At 34.2% G+C, this 22,435-nt stretch overlaps 1 protein-coding gene and 1 long non-coding RNA gene across 4 annotated transcripts in view; one reads left to right on the plus strand and one right to left on the minus strand.

The window, feature by feature from the left end:
* LOC122570187 (peptide-N(4)-(N-acetyl-beta-glucosaminyl)asparagine amidase) overlaps positions 1 to 22,435 on the plus strand; it is a 53,252-nt gene that overhangs the window by 17,332 nt on the left and 13,485 nt on the right. For all 3 annotated transcript variants that reach the window (XM_043732196.1, XM_043732195.1, XM_043732194.1), the window contains one exon: positions 2,906 to 3,141. The gene's annotated coding sequence lies outside the window, so the exon portion shown is untranslated. The remainder of the gene's footprint in view (positions 1 to 2,905; positions 3,142 to 22,435) is intronic.
* On the minus strand, positions 12,624 to 14,517 carry LOC122570195. Its single transcript, XR_006317738.1, has 3 exons — positions 14,203 to 14,517; positions 13,523 to 13,601; positions 12,624 to 13,208 (listed from the first exon to the last, which is right to left on the minus strand). It is a non-coding gene; the product is annotated as an uncharacterized LOC122570195 (long non-coding RNA).

A 22,435-nucleotide genomic window follows, 5' to 3' on the forward strand; every position in this document is an offset into this window, starting at 1 on the left:
GTCTCTCTCGGGCATCCTTGTCGACATGCGAGGACGTCTGCGCACTTGCCGGACCAGGACGAGGATGGAGCCTCCTTCGGGATACCGGAGCACCTGTGCGCCCTTTGCCCGCGACCTACTCGCGATTTTTCACCCTTGGAATTGGGATTGGTTTTTCAGGAATTATTCTGAAGGCTTTCAAATTGCTTCCGAAGGGTTTGATTGGATATTGCAGTTAATTATGGTCTCTTGGTTTAAGACGCTTGGTGTTGCGAGTTTTATGGTTAGCGGTCTTCCTCGTTGTAATCGTTGAGTTTTTTTAAATTATTGTGGAAACTGAATCATGCTTTGGATTGATTGAGTTTTCGGTATAATCGAGGTGGCTTGCTGTAGGGTTTAGAACACTATTGGAGTTTTTATAGAATCTGGTAATTTTTTACCCTTCTAGTAGGAATTTGTGGTTTCGTTTTGAAGAATCGCTGTGAAAATTGGATCCTGGGTTGGTTTAATGGATTGTTAAAATTTGGTTGTTTAATTGAATGTTGGAGTTAATTATCATAACGTGGTACAGGGATTTGAGTATTATTGTGGGTTTCATGGTTAGCCACTTTTACCTTTGTAATTGCTTGGTTTTTTCAGGAATTACTCTAAATCTACTCTTGAAATTAATTCAGTGGGTTTTATTGGATCTTGAATTTCATTATGATCATCTGCCTCAGGCTTTTAAATATTATCGGAGGTTTTATGAGATTTGCGAAGCGACTTTTCACCCACCTAATTGGAATTGGCAACATTTTTCTACGAATTGTTACTATAAATCTCATTTCGAGTTCCTCCGATTTGGAAATTTAATTATAATCATCGACATAATAACAGAAGCTTTTGAACGTTATCAGAGTTTACAGAATTTGGTTGCCGATTTTTCACTACATTACTCAAAATCAGCAAATTTTCCCACAAATTAACTGAAACTCCATTTTATACTTATTACATGTACATACAATTGGAGATCTAATTGTAATTACCTTGGCCCTTTTGCATAGTAATTTACTTATTAATAACATTAGTGAATTGATATATGATTAACTGTAGGTTACAAGCTTCTGTCGTATAAACAGTCCTTAGACTGGTTTGTCAAAATTCACTTGTAGAACTTTACTTATTCTATTATCAAACTTGACACTATCAGGTCAATACATCAAGTCAAATACAATGACAAGTGACAATACGTGAGACATACAAAAGAATTTATTATCACTGATAACATTTTTGAGATTTTTATGCTATTTAACTAACAACTTTCTATTCTTCTACATAGAATTAACGAGATTAAAAGTTGCCTTAAACTTCATTTAGACAGATTTTTATGCTATTTAACTAACAACTTTCTATTCCTCTACACAGAATTAACAAGCTTAAAAGTTGCCTTAAACTTCATTTAGACAGTACTTTTAGACAATAAAGTTCAGATATACTCTGTATATATAAATTGTAATTATATCTTCAATTTAATTGGAATCATTGGATCCAATGTTTCGCATATTATTACCCTTCGACTCTATTTTGGTATACGTGAAACAGCTAAAACGAAATCGGTAAAATTGGTTAGGTAAATAGTAGGATTAGATTGTTTGACACCGGTGACCTATTTACGATTTTTAGAACCCTTCCCAGAGTCTCTGTCTACCCCCTCGCAATGAGAGTCGATAAATTTGGAATGGCTAGTAGCGATGCTGTCGAATTTAACCAGGCAAATAGTAGAACTGATTGCTTTCACTTTGAAGTTGAATAAGTTAGGCAGCCGATTCGGTTGTTTCGTTCGCGTTCGAATTGGCCATGTTCCATTTATCGTGAACTTGGCTGTTGCTTTTTAGCGATGTTCGAGTAGCCAGCTTGATTAATTCGATCAATCATCCCTCGTCATCTGCTGGATGCAATTACTTACGGCCCCTTTAATCGGACGTTTTAATCCGATCTATCACTGCAATGCGCCGCGTAACCAAGTCACAGAAGAAAACACGCTTGATAGATAATGTCACACTTACATCACCAATGCTCATAATTGTACTTGACACTCTTACCAGTGAAAGTATTTGAATAGTTGTAGAAAATTTGTTATAGGAAATATTTGAAAATTTTTTTAAAAATTTTATAACGAGACTCAACTGTGTTATGATTATATCGGCCGAGTTTTGAAATTTTAAGTAGTATAAATCAAAGTATGCATAGTAATGAAGGATGCACAGTAACTACACAAGATTTATATACAAACTAATAAGGTCCAACTGTATTTCGTATCATTTAGTAGTACTTTCATGTGGCTACAAAAATTTGATACTATAAAAATGAAACGTGAAAATTTATAAGAATACGCTTCATTAGAAAATGAAATCCTTTATGATACGCTTGCTACGTTGGAGTTTTCTTCTTAATCGTGAATTTTATGTCGAATCTGGCGCTTGCTTCGTATAGATTTCGTATGAATAGAAAAATTTGAGAAGCCTGATTCGCGGGGAAATTTTTATTCTATCAATTATTGCTAATAGAAACATGCTTTTTGTGAAAAAAAGACATAATTCTTGTAACCATCGTATGTCTACCGTACTCCTGAAGAATCTCCATAAAATATTTTCGAATGTAAACTTGGCAAAGTTTTCGTGACTTTACATCAATAAAGTTGTCGAAGTCTCAAAAGCCTAAATTTAATATCATTTGGTAGTACTTTCATACGAGTGACAAAATTGTTAACACCATAAAACCGAAATGGTGGGATAGAAAGAACGGTTCATTGGAAAATAGGGATATGTATAAATATCTGTGGTAGCTACTGTATATGACGAAGAGAAAATAAAACACATATGTGACCTAATCTACGTAAGTTTAACTTGGCCCTGGTCGACCAATTTATGTCCGTGATCTTTTGCAGAGCTCCGTCTATAAGAAGACATTGTGTGCAGTTTTAAGCTGATGGCTGGTGTTTCCGTGGACGTAAGCAGCGCCACGTGACCAGGGCAGGATCTCCGGCGCGGATACACCGAAAAGCTCCTGACTGGTCGACTACGCGGAGTCGCTTATCGATTTTCAAAGCGGCATTGCCCGAAACGCCGCTTTCCAGGCCTCGTCGTTTTCCTCCAATTCCGCGTGCAACGTGTGGAACCAGAGGTATGGAGAATTCTAAGTTGATCGTGCCCTTGAAATATCGCTTCGCTCACTAAGATTCTTTATTAAGAAAATTTATTCTATTTTGCTCTTCTACGCTACTAGCCACTATTATTAGGATTACCTTATACTTGTTTGAGAAAATTCAAGTTTTTCTTTATCTAATGTATTTTATATTATACGCGCTGTGTGCGTAACATTATATTATAATATACTAAATCAACCTAAAATTTTGGCTAGCAGCGTGTATCTATTAATTCTATGTGTTTGCTAGCAAGATCAATTTTCTAGAACTGAATGTTTATTTTTAACTGTAAACTATATGTTGAATCTCGATACTAGTACTTGATTTTTATATGTTTTATAGGTTTTGTTGAAATGTTAAGACGTGAACAATTATGAATTGTTGAGAATTATTGAACTCCTTCAAAATTAAATCTTCTTTGAACTGTGGGGAACGTTCTATTTTATCAATTATTACTAGATAATAGAGACAGATTTTTCCCACTCAGTTGATTAATAATTAATCGAAGGATAAAGTTGTATATACCATACCGAGTGTGAGAAGATTAATAATATGACATTATGTGTACATTAGCTCGATGCCTTTTTAAGCAAAATTCAAATTTTATCTGTGAATCTCACATGAAGTAAATTAAATCACGAGAAATGACGTTAACTAATTAAAGCTAGCATACGAGGAAGAAAATAGTTGTAGTTTTTAGAAGCGGGTGAATCTCAAGATCCTAAATTAACTTACATATTTGATCATTCCTTTCCGATCAAGATTTTTTAATTTATCTTATTTCATAAATATTCCTTACGATTAATATTTATACGTAAAGGAATAAATTTTGTTGCTTCGATAACTTTACTAAACCAAGCAGATTTCGTAGTAGAAATTCGCGTCTTTTAGGTAAATTAGATTTCACGTGATTCTGTGACGTCAAGGCCGTGTCTATTCTTTGAGTTTGGAATAAATTCTATATAATTTTGTAATGTACTTAATTTTTCTTTCTTACTACTCATAACAGCAATCATAGTAATACAATCATAATAACAATGAGAAATGATTCATGTAAAACCTACGGCTATCGATTCGTTGATGCTTCTTGCTGCAATTTTCAAGTCATATTTCCTTTTAGAAGGTTAATATTATTAGGAATAATATTTATACAGTTGGATCAAGGATAGAGCAATAGATTGATTTGTTTATTCGTTTTGTGTTTGATCGAATGTTTCTCATCTGGCGTGTCGAACTTTGCTAGAATTCTAAGGTCTTAGTATCTTAAATCAGTATGCAGTTTACGTTGCTATACACGGAAGTCGATTGTTTGGAGGTAGCGGTGGTTTACGACGGAAGCTCGTAATTCCAATTACTAATATCCGATCGTGACGGAGAAGGTGCCGACTAAAATGCACGACTTGTGTCTTCTGACTTTATTAGAAATCGATGTTTACTCTCTCTCTCTCCCTCTCTCTCTCTATTTCTCCCTCTCTCTCGTATAATTAAACACGTTCATCTTATATCTTACTCTGAAAGGCTCTTTGAAAACACTTGACTAATAAATTCCAAGTTTTTATCGGCTCCAATAACTACTAAAATATAGGTTAAGAAACGTATCGCCGATTATAAAAGTCTTTGTTCTTTCACAGATTATAAAAAGACCATTTCTATTCAAAAATAAAGTCTATATAATGATGTACAATAACGCATGTATTTATATGGTGTTCTTATTAGTATGTAGGATACTTTTGGATTTAATCTTGGATTTACTGATGTCTCAATATATAGTAGAATAAAGTAAAAAGTAACTTAGATACAAACTTATACCAGCCGCTTTTCCCTATATTCAATAGGAAGATGATAAATCCAACTGTAACACCCTATATATGCAACGCCAACGTTAAGGATACAGGGAAAGCAACAAAGAAGTATAGATTCCTTTTAGCCATTTTGTTGCTTCTTGTAGTGGTAGAAATAGGTTGGTGGTTAAGTTTAACTGAAACACCCTGTATACATCGCGTCAACGTCGACCAAAAGGTACAAAAAGCCTGTAATAACGTAACTATAATAGAAACTTGTCTTAGTTCTCTTTTTTTACCATTTATCTTATCTTCAATAGCTAGGCATGCTAAATTGAACTGAAGCATCCTGTACATAGTACGTCAACGTCATCGAAAAAGTACAGAGGGGGTAATAGAAAAGTAAGCAAGGAAAGGAAAAAACGGAAGAACAAAAAATTACTCCATTCGATTCGACCAACCGACTAAATACATCGAGCACAGTTGAGAGGGGGCTGAAAAGGATGGGATAGACGGCGTGACACGAAAACGAATTCGTCCCTCCCACCTACGTCTCGTCAAACACCGGATTTTTCCTCTGGGCCAATATCACGGCGTTTTTGCATAGCCATAAGCGGCCGCGACGTCGAACAGCATCGATAACCCATAATCATTGGTGTCCCGTCGGCTTCGACCGGGCCTTGGTGCTCTGGCATGAATAAAACAAACATAAGTTTCGCAGCGAATTCAATATCCAGCACCCCTATAACGTTTCGGTAGTAGGGGCAGGTAGGAAGGACCGCGATGGGACGAGCGAGCAATCAGTTGCAGCCGGGTGCATAGACATTCGAATGCATGGCGATGGAGATCGGTTCGAGTCGCGACTCTCGTTTACCCAAGTTGCACGGTTTTATGACACGTTTGCGAAACAGAAGCATTTTTTGATCAAAATGGCAATCATAGTACTGTAATGTTTTGGTATTGCACGTTATTTTGGTTATTCAAGTTAGTTAGGTTATGGTAGGTTAGTTAGGTTATGGTAAATTAGTTAGGTTATGGTAGGTTGTATCACTTTCTAGTGGGGAGGTTATGAGAGCTTGAAATACAAAGAATATTATATAAGGTTTTTTAGTCTAAAAACCTCAAGTAAGTTAATTAAGATAGTTTTCTACAGGATATTTCATATATTTAGACAGATTTTGGTTTAGACTTTTAATGTAGAGGTTATGAAAGCTTGAAGCAGATCGTTAATGTTGGCGAGAATGTTACGTAAGATTTTTCAGTGTAACGATAGCGTAACTGTTAACTTTCTACACCGTGTTTCACGCAATTGGACAGAGTTTGACTTGAGCTTTTAATATGAAAGCTTTTAGAGCTAGACTTTTTTATAAACGAAAAAACAATATTTTTCGTTTCGCATATTTGTCCATCCATTTGATTTTGATTTCCACGATGGAAATTTCATGCTTTCGTTAGTCAGCAATTCTAGTGTTGATATTATGACAGTCCCTTTGTGTCGTCGAGTTAAAACAACACTTTACACAAAGAAGATATATCCAAATATGTACCCAACCACTTTGAAACGCCCTGTAGGTATGTTGTATATACAGCGGCATGTGTGTATAAGCGGAAACTGAATCAACTTTCAAAATCGATGGTGTTTTGTAGAGGGGGGAATCGTCCACAAGGATACAGTGAAAAGAGGAAATATTTAAACTGGCGTGTGGAAAAGGCGGATCGTTCGATGGAATTGGATGTATTTGGGAAAATTGATTGATCACGATGAAAATGTTTCGCTGGTTTTTAATATCGAAAAGAGAAATATTAACGAAAGAGACGGTATGTTCTGAGTTTCATATGTTCGTTTAACGAAGCAGGAAAAAGTTACGGCTGTAGTAGTCTAAAGACAAATATGACGGAGAAGTCATCATTTATATTTCATATCATTCTGCATGAATATAGAACTCCAACATTTTTCTTCTTTTAACTCTGACTTATAAGAAGATTTAAATAAATACACGCTATTTTCTTAAATATTTGACTTCATTTTTTTAAAATTGCAGAGTTGCATCACAAAAATATTAAGCAAATCCGCAGAATTTTCTTTTATAGTTTCTATGTTCAAAAATAGGATTCAATAATGAAATTTGACTGAAAAGAAATTGCAAATAAAATTTAACCTTAAAATAATGTTGATCCCTAATGCCGATAAAAACAGATTTGAATATTTAAGCAACAAAATTAATAATAATACTGAATCAATTTATCATTGAAGAATGAAAATCTATCTCTCATAATATTATAATAATAATGATGAAAGTATATATATATATATAGAAAGAAGTGAGAATAAAGGCGCGAGTAAGGTAGAAAATTTTGCTGAGGCAGCAGGTAAATTTGTCTTCTCACGAACGAATAAAAAATCATAGAAGATCCGATAAAAAGGGGTCGACTCGTAAAAATGTAAAAGTACCAAGGGTGATTCTTACCTCGTACGACAATAATGCGCGCCGTAACGAAGTAACGACAATGGATTATCGGTCGTGAAGGCAATATCCTGTCATCTGTTTCTGTAGCTTGCAGCCACGAAATGGACCTACATTTTCTCCTTCTCCGTATATCTTACGGACAATATATCACTACATATCGACAACAGCGACATCGTGTAATTAGAAGGATGTCTTTGGGAACCCGTCACGGTTTCTCGAAATAGAAATCCTTTTTTACCAACGAATCAGGGTCATCACGTTGAGACGTTCTCAAACGGAATAGGTTTTATATATTAAGATGTTCGTACAATTTTGGACAAAGCTTTTTAATATAGAAGTCTACACATATATATTAAATATATTAGACATCTGTATATTAGAGCCTTTTTATATAATTGAATTGTTATTAAATCTGGAAAATCATAGATTACAGATTATTAATATTAAATAAGAATCACGTAGCAACTACAAGTTTGATAATATCCTTCGAGTATACGTAAACTTGGAAACTGTCCCACAATTGATAACGAGTTACTCTACATGCAAAAATAAATTGAAAATGTAGGACACAATTTTTTTCTTTGAAGCCCTTGTTTTCGAGAAAATAGAGTTTGAATAGGTTTAGTCAAGAATTGCAGGCTTACTCAACTTTTCAAATTCGATTCTTTCCATAACGTGACTTGGAGCGAAAAAAATGTTAATTTACATTTTCAATATATTTTTATGTGCGGAATAAATATATTAAATATGGCATGCATACGAATGAAAATTCGTTTTATTTTAACTCTTATCGCGTGTTCTCGTACGAGAGAAATAATAAATGAATATTGGAAGGGAAAGCGGGTGTTCTTAAAAAATCTATGCTTATCAATTAAAAACGATTTCCATAAAAGTAATTATACCTGACAAGACATGATAAAGTAGTAGGTGATTTTAACAAGTTGGCATAAGACATAGATGTAAAGGTTACTATGTAATGCACCACTAGATTTTTCCAAGAAAAACAAATTCATCTTCTTGTGAATTGTGCAATGTTATTTATTACATGTTATACTCTGCATCGCTCTATTCAGAACAAAAAATATTTTTCTCAATCTGCAGTTTAATATAAAACCATAAAAGTCAATTAAAGGGGTATAAATCAATACATACGAGAGTTATTAAGTTATTTGAAATATTGCAAATTACATAAAATCCATGTAACATTTTTTTCTCTCTTGCACTGTTAATAGCCCATTGAAATGACTAGTGTATCCATGAATGAAAAAAACTATAACTAACTGAATTATAAAATAAAAGGTACAACAATATAAATAATAATAAATAAAATAGTATAAAATAAGAACTCAAATAAACGTACAAAGTTAATCAATCAAGTAATATGATGGAACTTTACAGAATTAGATAAATAAATCTCAAGAAAATCTCGTTGAATGCAATGGAAATTATTGTGTATCATAAATTGATCGCACGTAACTTAAAAACGCAATAACTTTTAGCAAAACTTGATATATATGTATATTTTCAAACGAAGTACAAAAACGGCTATTCAGATCCGTTGAATCTAATTGTGCGTGACTTTTTTAGTATATTTCCTTGTTTTTTTTTCCTTTTTTTTTATTTCTGGTCGGTGACTGTATATATGTGAGAGGAGAAGACAGAACAAAGAGACGGGAAAAACGAGGAAATTTGTTTCGACAACGGCGATGCATTAGTGATGCAAATGAAGTTACGTCGTTGTCGGAATTTTTATGTGTTTTTCCACGCTGGCCAGAGCAAATTTTTTGGCTCGCTTTCAAACCGTGACCCGTCGTGTACATGGCGAAATCATCGACCGTAGGGTTGGTTTTATTTTTTTTTTCGTCCTTTCTCTATTTTCCCTGCCTGGTCGGTGTCTCGTATTCGCGATTTCAAACATTATTCGAATAACCTCGAAAAATTATGGGTGGCCGAAAGAAAATTTCGGCCAGACGTTGTATACGTTTAAGTGAATTCGATTGAAATTCATTCGACGCTCCGTTTAAATTATATGTATGGAATTACATTTATCACCGGAATTTTACAGGAATTGCCCGAATGGTCTGATCGGAATTTACGAAAGGTTTTAATGAAAACTAGCGATGGGTTCAAGTACGTGTGAAGCTAGTGCGAACATCGACGAATAAAATTTATTTTTTAAAGTTATCGGCCAAGAAAAAGATTGACACCCGCGAGAAAATAAAAAAAATTTGATATTTAAATATTTGACATTCCAAAAATACCAATCTCCAAATATTTAAGATTCTAAAAAATTCCAATCTTGCAGTAAATATCTTGTTACTTCTACATACATTGTCATATTGGTTTTATATCAATATAATCAAACAACTTGAACCAAAATTAAATAACGTAGCTCTAAATTGTTATAATCTCCAATGGGTCAATGATTAGTTAAGATTAATTAAATATCGCGTGTTGCTGGATTGGAAAATAACGCGTTTATACAGAATCAAATATTGTACATCTCTGGTGCGTTTGCCGCCTCGTTAAATATACCTTCGCGCGCGGAATGTTATCTTTCTGAAACATTGGAATCGAATCCAATAAATCAAAAATAACATTTTTTATTCAATTCATTTATTTTAAAATAAATATGAATTAATTTCCTGATTGTAATCCGGTAAAAAATATCGACCATCGCTGCACGCGTGTTTCGATTTTGATAAAGCTTATTAATCGAGATTCTGCGATACAAATATATATTTAATGCAAATTATATTTTTAAATTGGAATATATTTCGTAGAAATTATATTTTTAAATTCCAATAGATTAATTTAGTAAGAATTTCGATTACGAATAATGCGAACTCAGCTCATTGGTTTCGCGCTAAGCTGGTTGTAATTTATGTATGTCTAATCCAAAGCTAATTCACGCTAATCTATACTTAACTCCCCTACCAAACCTATTCTAAATTAGGTTAACTTTGAATCCAAGCGCCATCCCGCTCAGACCAATGTAAGATATGCATAAAATGTTGCATATTGAATCAGAACGATTTAAAATATACATAAAATGTCGCGTGTGGAATCTTCCCGATCTTTTTATTTTCTTTTTAATTCAATCTAACCTAATTTACCTCCGATTTACGCTCAATGAAAACCCCACAAAAATTCCCAACTCTGAGCCATTATTCTCAAACAGAAGAAAGAAGAATTCCATTATAACGGAATAAAAATCAAGAAGAAACACTCGGCCGTATTTTCGCAAAAACAAAACGCAGAGGAGAACAAAACCCATTTCACGTGCATCTCTTTCTTTTTTACACGAGGGATCATCGGCGTTTCAATTAGACACCCCGTATACAATATGGCCGACAGCAATGGATACATAACCTTGCATTCGTTGTGAGCACGGAGAAAGTAAGGGGAAACGCAATACCGGTCGCAGGCATTATGAAGTCGTCGTAACGATGTATACATCTCCCCTTCTATGTGTGCATGTGTACGAACGTAGTTCGTGTCTACACGTGTAACTTGACAAAGAATGCAACCACGAAAGCGAAATGCACACGCGTATATAACAGTGGGGCGCGCAGACAAATGTCGATGGCGAGCAACAAGTGTCGAGGGGTCTTTACTTCTGACAATGAGTACAAAATCTGGCTGACTGGAATACGCGAACACAAACGGTAAGAGAAAGGTTGAAGGGGCACGGTGAACTCGTCGCCAAAGCTTCCACATTCACAATTAGCGATCATGCAAATTCGGCTTTCTTTTCATTTACCATTTAACTTACTGTACACTAGCATATTGTAAATGTGTTCGCGTATACAGTGATTCACAAAAGTATTCCAACACTTGTGCTCACCTTTCATGAATAATAGAGAAATCAAAAAACATTCATATGTTCGGTCGAAAAGTAATTTTCAAGTATGCTCCCGTTAAATATTGAGATTTATTAATTTAATAGATAATTGAAATATCACCCTTTGCGTTGTTAATTGATCGACGCCATATCCTTCTACTCCTGAAAATTTTCGTACTACTAAGCCCGTTCTCGTAACAGACCGCGGGCTAAAGTTCGCGTTTCTCTTCATATATATAGAACTTTTTCCCAAAACTTTGCGTAGAAACTAGGAAAATTTCAAAATGTTTAAAATGTTTTCCACAATCACTGTATATAACTGTCTGTGCTCGAGTACGTTGTATATCTATACCCGTTATCGGACGTTTACGCAGGGAATTTTAATTCACAGCTTGTAACTGGTTTTAGTACTTGTGTCACGCGAAACAAGCATGAATCAGCTTACAACGATCGTAATTGATAATCAACTGGGAACGGGAGCAGTTAATGAGTAATTACGATAAGTGTCGCGCGTTGGGCGCTGTTAGTGAAACGCGGGAATTTCGGCCAGTTTCTTTCGTGCTTCGAAAGCGTTTGCCAAGAAACCTTGATCCTTATCGCGATCAGATATCACGCTCCACGCTTGGTGACTAACATGAGACCCTATGAAATTGAATTTGTTTACCTAAGTGCAACCGGTAATGGATTGATTAAGTGGTATATTCCTAGACACAGAATTATGAAATCGTGGATCTACATGTGTTTACAGGTATTTTAGTGTAACTGAGCTTTCGTGCTTGGTAATTTATTGAATAATGAATTTTGTGAATTATTAAATTTAATGTATTTTCTAAGAATCAGTTGCATAACGAATATGATTTTATAAATCAAACTCGAAATTCAATGATAGAAAAAATCGTGATCAAGTCAACTTTTCGTCTTGAATTTTATTCGATCGCAAACGTTCGGTCCGGATCGTTTGAAGTTCCGTAGATCAAGCCTTATTCGAGTAGAACGGTTTCATTCAGAGATCATTTCACATTTCATTTGGCGGAAGATTCCTTGGTCCTCGTAAAATTACACGGAACCTTTATTCGATAAGTTTTTCACATTTCATTTCACGCAAGATTCATCGGTTCTCGTAAACTTACTTCCGTGGAATCTACCATCCGATATTTCCGCCTTGCCCCTTCGCGTTTCATTCGTCGCACATTCTTGTTAAGTTTCATGAAACTCGCGTGAGACAAGTGTTCGATAATTATGTCGCATTTAGTATCCGATCTCCTCTTCAATCTCCCTTGAGATAATCGAACGTGATGCTGTGCTCGATCTTTTGTACAAGATGTTTCAAAATGGTGAGGGAAGTATGTATATAATTGTACATCGACTTTCATCGATCTCACATATCTTATTTTAATTGAGACAAAAGAAAAAGAAAAAATTAGTAGAATATTCGTACAAATATATTAACACGATGTATAGGGCGTTCCAAAATCTCGGCCCTACTATATTTTATTCTATTCCTGATAAAAGTCGTAAAGAAGGTAAATTATTAGAATTTTTTATGAATATATTGTATGATATATAGGACGTTTGCAAATCTCGATTTTACATATTTCATTTCAGTTAATTCTCGTGCGACATCTTCCACGTATGAATGTAGAACCGGATGGACATCTGTTGGGTACTTCAATGATGCTTTGCACAACATTAAATTGTCCTGCTTCTGTAGTTGTAGTACTCATCTCTGTAGTCGTGCGTGTGGGTGGATCAAAAATGCTTTTAAATTCCGAATTCCCTCTATCGATCCGGATTTTGATTTGCGTTTCCGTGTTTTTCTTGATTCTCTGCAAGAGGAAGGGCAGCTCTGTTGTCGTCTCTCCCTGAGAGAGATGCATCAGTGCAACGAGCATGAAGATAGCAAGAGAAAAAAGAGAGAATCGCAACATCTTTCTTGTGGTATCTTCTCGGATCTTGAAGTGGAAGTAAATTAACATGAAAGAAGAAAAAACGTAGGATGAAAACACTACGATATTATTTCCTTAGTGTTTTTATTTATGAAACAACTTGTATAATAAAGAGGAGTTTAAACGTTGTTTTAACTTATCAATCAGGAATCCTCTTTCAGTATGAAATGAACAGTGCTTGATTCTTTTTAATGTACAATTGGACAACTACTTCTAGTGCAAAAATTAATTTAATTTATTTTCGATTCGTGCTTAACCAAATTCCAAAGTTAACAATAAGAGTGAAAATTTCAAAGTGTTTTCACATATCACAAACTTACCTCAAAACGTGTCTGTCCGATTTCTGTATACTGAACTCAGCTTCAAATTTTATGTTCACCTCTTCTGAAACAGCCTCTACTGCAACATTAACAGAACGTTACATAGAACGGAAACATAGCAACGAGAAACATCAATGATCGTAACCATTCATAATTATTGTCATTTAACCATTATTAGTTACCTAACTGTCTATAATGACGGATTATTTCCGATAGATTAACGTGATACGTGCATTTTTACGTTCTCCGAAATGCATGTATGTGTTAGTGAAAGACGAACGAATTTATTATTCTATCCAATACAATTACTTCGGAAATTGTATTTATTTCTATATATTCTGTGCGTTCTATGCATCTATTATTTTTAAATTTTTCATAGGTGCATAAAAATCTACAATCTGATAATACTCAATGTTTTTCTATCTTTAAAAAAAACCAAGCAACGAACATTAGATCGTTCGGAAAATTCGTAGCGAAATTTAAGAAGAAATGAAAAACAGCCTATTTCCGTAGAATCGGAGCTTTTTCTTTAAAGAACGTAATTCTTTCCCTTCGGTTGAAATTATATTTTTGAAAAATATATCAATTTATGCCGAATAAACTAAACGACACGAATTTTCCAATCAACTCAATGAAAATCATACCTTTCAAATTAAAAATTTAAGATTCAAGATCTGCACCTTATGAAATAGCCTATAGCGTGAAAAACCAGATCGACGAGTAGACCACCGCTATTGATGAATTCCAGTTCGTGTACAAAACCGCGTTGCTGAACAATTAATCGACGATTTATTACCAGGAAGCGTTTTCCTCCCTAACACGTCGATGACAAACACAACAACGCTTCGCTATGACACCCGCGAGACTATAGGATCACACCTCCATAACTTTTCAGCATTGTGGATTGAAACAAAACAAAGCGTAACAACACGTAGTATAGCGTTCACGAGCGGTGTAAACCGTACGAAAGCTACAATCACTCTGAGAGATCACGATTAGAGAACGATGATTAAATAACCAGTTTCCCATTCGTTGAGACGACACTGACCGGTTCAAGAGTATACTCCGTTATCTGCTAACGTGAATTTGTATTGCGATAAATCTTTTTTGCTGTATATCTTTCTGACCTTGTTTTTCAATCGTAAAGTTCTTGTCGGTCACGACTGACTTTGTTGTGAAATTCTATCTTTTTGGGGCTTTCTTTATCACATATGTCAAATTATTTATTCGTATATTGGCTCACGATAGTACATTGAAAATTTAAATACTTGCGATATATAGATGCAAAATGTGTACAAAATATAAAAATATATAAAATATCTAAAGTACAGCACTCATTGTGATATTTAGTAGGCAAAATTCTACTTAAGTTGCATTTCTTCCGTTGGCGACATATCTTGTATTTCGTACGTTGAAAAATTGAAAATTCTGGAGCGGTGTTTTTATTGTAAAACGCAGCACATTGTCAACAAGTTTCCTCTCTTACGTTATTATTCTTCGTCCAACGCCATTTGGTGAATTTTTGGTGACATTTTTAGTAGATCAGTGTAAATGATGATTGAGAGAAACGCGAGGCTTTCTGGTTATAGGATTTACTGATCCTAACTTCTGCACCTGGTTCCAGGTTTCAAGTTAGTAACATAGTAATTTGTTTTTAAGGATAAAAGTGACGAAGATGCTAGCGAATTGACAAGACATAGTGAATTGTAGCTGACAGATTTATATTTGGTACTTATACCGATTATAAAAGAGAACAAAAGAGGAGAGAAGAAATTATTGGTAATTTATAACTTTTGATCTATAAAATTTCATTTTAATTTTCACTATTTAATTTTAATTCTTTAATAATAAACATAAAAATATCCATTTACGTAAACATCCACGATGTACATACAAAATACCTACAATCGAGGCATTCCAAGTCACAAATAATAAACCAAAATTTCTAAACACCGACCATACAAAACGCATGGAACACTCGACTCATTGAGCAATCAGCGAATCGTCTTTGCAAAAAATACTTACGGCGCTCGTGACGAAGGCTTAATCCGGAGCGTGATTGTTCCTTTTTTAGAAAGCATTCAACGGTGTCGGATCGTTTTTACGTTTAATTGGACGTGAATTGGCGTGGCCAGGGAAAGGGGAGAGCACGAGTGAGGAAAAAAAGAGCCTCGCGTGCTTTCACGCGGCTCTCCTTTTCGCGAAGTTTACCGGCCGCTCTTTAAATATGTGCGGCCGACTTAAACACGCCACCGTAAAGACCGGCACGCCTCGAGAGTCCGCTCAAGTACTACTTTTCTTCTTCTAATCTGCGAGTAAGTTGTCGCCTTTGTGGCTACACGGTTATTATAATGCGCTCGCGTGTGGGTGCGACGTGTTGCCAAACACATGTACACTCTTGTTCATAAATCACCGTACGCCGATTTATTTCGAGTATAATAATTGTTAGAAACAATTGTAACTAAATAATTGTCGGAATGTAGGTACGACTTCCTAGATTCACTTTGTTCATTCATAAGTTACAATAGAACTCTGTTTATGCAAGCTCCATATATTTGAAGCGGATTTTAGTCAGTGCCCGATTAAATGAACTGTTGCTTGTTTAACTCGCTCATTTAAACGTGAGTTGCTACTGTACGAATGAAAAATCGTAGGTGGAGTCAGTGGACACCTATCGTATGAACGTCAAATGTATAAATTATTTGTCACCCAAGAAGTAGGTGTAAAATTTTGGAATTGTGAAGCCTTACCGTATTCTATCGAATTAAAATACGGTTTTATACTATAAAGTAACTATTATGAAACAAAGTTAGCATTTACGTTAAATGTTGAAATTGCATAATGTCAAGTGTACTTAAGTTCTAACATTTTGCTTAAAGACGAGTGCCCCATGACTTATGGACAGGAATATACAGTTGAAGATAAAAATAAGTGTACAGAATAATATAACTATCATTGACGATGAATTGTTTAAAAGAAACTAGCAGGAGTGTTATGTACTTAAATTTTATTTATTTTATGTATTGTATGTATTATATGAAATTAATATTTAGATTTTTGTGTAAAATTTACGTATATATTTAATGAAACTTCATTGATACCAATTTCCACTACCTGACATTTGGTTTTGTCATCGACTGTATAAGTCTGACGGGGTGCACACAGACGTGCTCCTAACAGCTTCATCTAGCGAACCGTGAAAAAGCTACAGCCCCGGTGGTCGCAGAAAAATTAAGGAACATTTATACACTTCATATTACGACGCGTGGATTCCTGCTCAAATTCGTACAGCTTGTAGGCTTAACACGTTTGCTACTAGCTTTATGTACACTCCGGTTTATAAATATAAGAACATCTCTGGTTCCGTATAAAATGTAACAATTGATTGATATTATCAATGTTAGCAATGACGTTGGCAATTGCATAAACAATATCGAAACTTACAGGAACGATTGCTATCATTTGTTTTTTCCCTAAAAAATAAGTCACGTGTACGTAGCTTCAATACATAGTTAGCTACAAGTTTGTTCACTTAGTGCAATTTGCAATAGAATTACTAACTAAGAACTGCAGTTGTTAATCTATAATACAATATCGTCATAAGGTGAGATTTTAATCGAGGCATTAAAGGCAAAAGTGAAATAACTCAATACATAATAAATTAAATAATTCACCGTGTATAATAAATATGACGAATGCATTGATGGAACTAATCAAATTATTCAACATTTCCTTTTATCTCTTTAGAAACTTCTTTTACAGCAAGCATTCTTTTGGTATTTTTTACCATTTAAATATGTGTAGAGGAATTCAAATTACACAGGCATAAATAATTGTATTTAATTACTGCCAGATAGCTGTTCTATCGTTCTTTCGATGAATGTACGTTATGATTACGTTGCCTGAAAGAAATGAGAAAGTTTTTAACAGGAAACCAGACTCGTGAACCGGTCATCCACGGCTCGGCGATTTGCCGTTAAATATTAAATGCATAAGAACACGTTTCAGAGGAAGTTTTTAATAAAAGTACATTCTACTGGGAAATTTTCCTCTGTTTTTTATTCCTCGAAGCTCGATTAAACGCGCGCGCGCGCACGACTAGTCGGATTACCTTGAAAACAACTCGGCGTGCCGTACGAATTCACGCGATTTCATGCTTAAATCACGGAACGAAATAAAGGTGGAATTTATACAACTCGGTTACGTAAAGAAAGTGCGCGGTACATTAATCATACGATATTTATATTTTACGTTTCTAAGAAATATTGTTGCAAATGTCAGCAACCATTATCGCTAATTGCAAATAGAAGATAAAATACCGATAAATATTGCATGTAACAATCAATATTTAGCCTAATGAGTTTTATGTGTAAATTTACGAAATTATTCAAAAATATGTGTATGAAATATACATTTATTCGTCAAGAAAAAGATCATAAATTTTCACCTAAGAAATGTTGTACACAGTATACGATTACTAATTAAAATTAATCAGCGACTTTTATATTCGAATACATGGCACTACTTAAACTAGCAATCATTAAAAATAGAAATATGCGAAATTTGCATTTAGAACTATAACATCGTTTATGAAAAGAAAATATCTATTTAAACTAAGTGGTCAACGACTCTTATATTTGGACATATGGAATTATTCAAACTACGAATCATTCAACTGAAAGACGTATGAAATTTCTTTTTACAAATATAAATATGCTCATAAAAAGAAAATATAAATTTCCTAATATCTATTTGCATATTTTATATTTACACCACATACTAAACAAATTTGTTTAAACTCGATCTTCTCAGTAATATAGCGCCATAAGAAGAACTGTTTATACTGTACTTTCCACTTGCTTCTTCACGTAGGGTCGCCCTCTTGTCCATTGTATCATCATTACTGCGATACTCTGTAGAACAAAATCTTACACCAAAGAATACACTAAACAGTATATTGAGCAACTTAAAACCACGAAACCTCCTCGAAAATTCCCTTTATTTTATACATACCTGTCCAAGGTAGCAGGGGCTGCGCGCTACAGTGGTCGAAAGTATAGCGTTCGGAACAAAAACGCATCGGCACGCTCCAAGTGTTCCATAGAAGCGTAAGAAATATTTTTCCAAAGGATTTCATCCGCTGTAAAAGTTTGCGCATTATTTCTCGGCTTTCTGCCGTCCACGAGGAAAGTAGAAGATAGAAAAGAGTAAGAGAGAAAGAGAGAGAGAGAGAGAGAAAGCGAATTTTATCCGAGACTCAGTCATGTGCAACAAAGGGGTATTGATATGGACCGTGCTTGTGAAACGGGCCAATAGCTGTGGCCGCCATTGTCACCCGCGGCCAGATCTATACCGAAGATATCTGCTGTATTCTTCCAACTACAAATTCTCCTGGTCAACCTTTTTTTTCTTCCTCTTTTCTTCCGCCACTATCGTCACAACGTATCTTTGCACTTTCTACCAGGGCAGACCGAGCTTGGCAATACGTCGATTCCAACAGTGGAACATTAAACGCGCATAAAAGCCACCCCGAGAACAAAGCGCTCTCCATTCGATTTCTTATTACGAAAATTCACTCAGCCTCATTGTTCGATGGTTTCTGTTCGCGTATCGGTAAATGATTACGTTATTGAATCTCTCTGATTAATGTGCTCTCTTTCGGACTATCGTTCGATCATTGTTTTCATTTGTTTCTTTCTCTATCAATCTGTTATTGGTTGTATAATTGTTCACACACCTTGTGATAGAACTAGGTCGTTCGCGTTAAAAATCTAATTTTCTTGGTTGGCTAAATTTAGTTGACTAAATAATTTGAAGAAATTTTAGGAAGTTTGTTAATATGTCTTTAGTGTGTCGTCAAATTGTTAAATGGAATGTTCGGAACTTTAAAGGTTGGTCTTCTTGCATTTCATTGTGAAAGTGGATCGTTTATTTTTCTATTCATTCTTTTTCATTGTTCTGGCCTTTCGAAAAATCTCAACAAATTTTGGCACATCAACGTGTTATGCGGTAGTCCTTTCGATAGTTTCGAAACATTTTTTTGGTGAAAGTAAACCATGAAATTAATTATATAATAAAATAGTAATGGAACGAATAAATTAAGAAACAATAGAGTTAATCACTTTTACTTCTAAAACCTTAAAAAAATTTGTTTCTGAGGATTGTCACAGTTTCTAGTAAAATTAAATATTTTCTTTCCTAAGAAATTAAATTCTAACAACGTATCTGAATAATGAAATTGTTAGCAAAATTCAATTGTTAACAGAAAGTAAAATTGATCAGTTTGATTTCTAATAGATTCATATATCGTATACCGTTTCTTCCAAAATGTTAAGGCCTCTGGTATATTTGTGGATCCAGTTCGAAACAACTGATTAATTACTCCGATACGGATGAAATATTTCGTCAGCGTGTGAGAATAATTCAGAGTACGTCGAATCTAATAACCGGTATGAATGATCAGCCCGGTAAATCTGTTATCTGTATCAAGGATCGTGAATTATCATAACGAAATCCGTGCAGAAGTGGATGTTGTTATGTCCGTGACACGATATTCAAATGATGAACAGATTGTAGGTCAGCGTTGAATATTTTATGAGTTGTTTGGATGGTGAAGTTGAATTTATTGCATAAACTCCACACGACCACCGAGCTTGCGACATGATACTTGATGGTAAGGTGATAATACGGTTCGTTACGTTCTACGGAATTTATAACAGTTCCCCTTCATTCCCAGCGACTTTTCGTTCGGAATAATAATTAAATGACTTTGTTCTCTCTCCCTCGCTGGATTAAATATTCAGAATAACAATTCGATAATGAATAATGAAAATTCGGGAAATTTTCAAATCTGTTCAATGATTCAATATTTGTCATTCCATCGCCTTTATACAATATGCTGATTTTCTCGTTGAAGAATTTCTCGCTTGAACTTCAACATTTTTCCCCTTTCTTTTTTTCTTTTTCTTTTTTTTAGTTCCGATACTTTAGTGAAGTGGACGAAAGTTCCATTAAAATTTCATGGTTACGTGTGCAAGGAGGATTGATCGATTCGAACACCTTCTAAGTAAAGTTTCGCATAATCGACGGCTCTTCGTGTAACGTATACTCTTTAAAAGCTAAAGTACGAAACTTTATTTCGAAGAATATTTTTCTTCGAAATTCTTATTTCAGAGTTTTATTTTATAAGATAATGGAACAAGGAGGGTGGAACATTGTGAACATTTATAATATATAGAATAATAATGGCTGGTAATTTAAAATTTACGTTTCTCAAAAAATAAAATATATAATTTTATTCGTAGTCCTTTCTATTTCTTCTCTTCTACTCTTTTATTTTATATTAATTTTTAGTTCGAAAATTTTAGAATTTCCAAATTAGAGAATTATACAATGCTTGGTAATTTAATTTTTACTCTCCAAAAACTGAAACATTTACAAAACTTTATTTACAGAATATTTTTCTACTCGCAATTGTTATAATTCATTAAAAAATAGAACTTCAAACCTGCAAATGATAGAAATTCATAAAACAGTGAATAATAGAATGTCTGATAATATAAAATAATTTGTATCTACGTCCATCTGTATACTAAAATATCATAAAACATTTGACTTCGTTTGCCCCAGTAATTCGATATAGCTGACCTATACTAGTTATAACTGAAACTTGGCTTTCTTAAGATATAAAAAGAATACCATTAATCTGAAAAATAAAGATCTATCATAAAAATATAATATAATTTATTATATGAAATACAATATCTCAAAAATTATTGCAAAATGAACACTATTAATATATAATTTAAACTGAGAAAAAGCTACTCTTTAACTGGAAATTTTCTTTACAGTCACGGTATATGGATACATGGACATATAAGTTTTAAGTGACACATTAAACTTATAGAGGGTTAAATAAATGTTATGGCAGATCACGAAATTTATTTGTGAATTATGAGCATGAAATAAAACGTTACGTATATAAAATGGCAATATTATGGCACTCTGTCAGTAATTCGAGCAAGTAAATTCGTAGAAAGCTTCTCAACGGATCCATGTCTCGCTGTTCGATGTTTCCCCCTGTAATCTTCTTTGAACTTGCCCCTCAATGTCCCATTCCTTCCCTCCACTTTCCTTCCCGAGGAATCACTAGAAGGTTTCATCTTCCATTCCGTTATAGTTTCGTCGCTCGAGTGCTTTTTATTTCGTACGTACGCGACAAATCTTCTTTCCTCTTCCCTTCAATATTTCCTCTTCCCCCCTCCCTTTTCTGTACTCACCTAGGCTTCACCATCAACCTTTCATCTCTTTTGGAACCTTTTTTAAAATCTCGTGACGCGCGATAAACATGTACATTGTACATACCCACGCAGTCTGAACATTTTTTAAAAAGTTAATATTTTTTGTATTTGTAAGGAAATATTTTAAATGGAAAATTTATTCTCTTCATTAAAACTTTTTTATAGAGTACTTTTTTCAGACAATGAACTCTTTACAATAGTTAGTTTCAAAAAAATTAAGATTCTTCGTCCAAATTTTCTTGAAACATGAAATTTTTTGCTTAATGATAGTGATGTTTTTAAGCAATTAACCTTTCGCGGTATAATTACTTTCCTAATTTATTTTTAGGTAACTCTAATTTTATTGAAACACTCAACATGTATTATTTCTTCTTTTTATTGAAAAAACAAAGTTCGGAAATATCTTTTGACATCTAAAATATTTGATTCTTCAAACGCTTTGAAAACTGATTTCTTTTTGGTAAAAAATTTCTTCTTCCATCAGACTACTGTCATTTTTACAAACCATGAAAATTTTGAGAAACTCTCATACTACATACGTTTTCCTAGTTTATGAGTCAAAAAGAATTTTTTATTTTGAACGTTCCACTTCGCATAGGGAATGGCGACTAGC

Source organism: Bombus pyrosoma, linkage group LG8 (assembly GCF_014825855.1).
Source record: "Bombus pyrosoma isolate SC7728 linkage group LG8, ASM1482585v1, whole genome shotgun sequence".
Lineage (NCBI taxonomy): Eukaryota > Metazoa > Arthropoda > Insecta > Hymenoptera > Apidae > Bombus > Bombus pyrosoma.